This window comes from Penaeus chinensis, chromosome 11 (assembly GCF_019202785.1).
Source record: "Penaeus chinensis breed Huanghai No. 1 chromosome 11, ASM1920278v2, whole genome shotgun sequence".
Classification (NCBI taxonomy): domain Eukaryota; kingdom Metazoa; phylum Arthropoda; class Malacostraca; order Decapoda; family Penaeidae; genus Penaeus; species Penaeus chinensis.
In genome coordinates, this window is record NC_061829.1 from 6653159 (window position 1) to 6655658 (window position 2500).

A 2500-nucleotide genomic window follows, 5' to 3' on the forward strand; every position below is an offset into this window, starting at 1 on the left:
TCTCTCTCTCTCTCTCTCTCTCTCTCTCTCTCTCTCTCTCTCTCTCTCTCTGCTCCTTCTCCCACCCTTCCTTTAAGACACGGAGGTCGGAGTGAATTCGGCCGCAGCTTCAAGGAATTGTTGTTATTTCAGGCCAATTCACAGCCGCGTCCTTCTCCCCCTTTCATTCCTTAATTCTTTTCCGTGTCTAAACATTCTCTGATTCTCACTTCCTTCTTCTCCTCCTCCTCCTCCACTTCTTCTTCTTCCCTCTTCTCTTTGCCTCCTTCTGCTTTTCCCTTCTCGTACTGATTTCCTTTACGATTTTTGTTTTGTTTTGCTTTTCCCCTTTTCGTTGTTACTTCCTTCCTCTTCTTTCCCTTGTTTTCATCTTTGTTTTTTGTTTTTTTTTCTATCCTTTCGTACTTCCTGCTTCCTCCAATACTTCCTTATCTCGTCTTTCCTATCGACAGTTTCCCCTCCCTGAGACACAGACACAAACGTAAACACACACACACACACATACACAAACACACAAAAACACACACACATTAACAAACACACACACAAACGCACACACACACACACAAACAAACAAACACACACTCACACACACACACAAACACACAAACACACACACACATAAACAAACACATTACACAAACAAACACACAAACACACACACACAAACACACACACACATTACACAAACAAACACAAACACAAACACACACACACACACACACACACAAACACACACACACACAAACACAAACACACACACAAACACAAACACACACACACACACACACAAACACACCCACACACGCCCATGCCACTCCTCTCCCCTTCGACCCAGCCCCGTAGAACCAAGTTACACCGGAGCCGAATTCAAGTCCACGGAAAATTGACGATTCTGATGAGCGCTGCGCGTGTAGGTTGTTGCTGGCTAGTCATATGAGCGCTAAGGGATTGGTTTACCATGATTGGCAGGACACTGATTGCGTTTACACGGAGGAAGGTCGGAATTGGTTAAATTCGGTTGGGCTCCGGATGGGGGGGGAGGGGGGAGGGGGAGGGGGAGGGGAGGAGGGGTTGTCCGGATGGGGAGGAGGAGGAGGAGGGGTCCGGATGGGGAGGAGGAGAAGGGGTCCGGATGAGGAAAGGGAGGAGGGGGGGTCCGGATGAGGGAGGGGAGGATGGGGGTCCGGATGGGGAGGGGAAGATGTAGGGATTGACCTCGTCGATCCTTAGTCATCACTACAGGAGGTAATACGGTGTAAGAAAATCTCCTCTCACCTCCAACTCTCCCACAGACTGGACTAAAAAAGAATTGAGAGAACTAAAGGTGGTAACACTCCCACCTGGTGGAACAGTGCATGGCGTCAATTTCTCTGTGTATTGTCAATGGGGGTTATGGATGCGGCTTTGCAACGTCAATGCCTTTCCCATGCCATCATCAGCTATAGTATATCACGTCCTCCGGCCGGCAACATCAACTCCAGGCCCCAATAAATGCACCTTTATCTCGCGAGTGAGGAGGATGCCCGCGCACAACACACACACACGATTACCGCTGTCAATTTTTATTTTGCCAAATAAATTGTATCTTTATTGTTTTATCTGACTTTCTGCCCGAAGAAGACAAAGCATCTAAGCCCATTTATTTTACATTTTAAGTTTTTTATACATATTCATAATGATGACGGTGGCCCATTTTAAATACTTAAAAACGGTAGTATTAATTTTAAGTTTATTTATTTATTTTAAATTCCATATCAGAAGCGTTTCATGTTCTCTATATTTTAAGTATTTTATGGTTCGTTACCAAGTATTTTAAAAATTCCATATTTCAAAATAGTTATTTTAATCTTATGTCCTTTTATTCATTATTTTATTGCCTATACCAGGATTTTAACTATGTTGAGTCATAAGATTTTTATCATTGATTTTAAAGACCTATAATTAGCTTCTTTTCCCGCCTACAAAGTGACGTGGGAAGCAAGGAACAACAAGGGGGGGGGGGGGGGGTTGCTACTGGCCTGCTAAGCCGACAGTCTGAGGAATCCAAGAACGGGCTTCCCCTATCCAGTGAAGTGGTCAGTGGGGGTAGTTTTTATAATATAGGAGGTAAGACACCATTTGTGAGATATTTATTCGGCCAAAAGGGATTTAATAGTGATCGGTGCTTTCTTATCTTCGGGTTTCTTGCTTGTTTTATCCAAGTTCCATTTTTACTATTTTATCGTTCGTTTTATCTTGCTTGTATGTTTTCATTTTATGTTCCTTTTATCTAGCTTTTTATTTCACTTTTATCATTCGTTTTATTATTTTCATTGTATCGTTTTTCGTTTTTTTTATTGAGTGCATTTTATGTTTCGTGGTTTTTGTTGTTTCATAGTTCGTGTTTTAATGTTTTAAGTTCCTTTTTGTACTACTGCTAATTTTACTGTCTCTTATTCGTGTTTATTTTATCGTTTGTTTTATTCGTGTTTGTGTTTGTCTTATCGTTTCATATGTT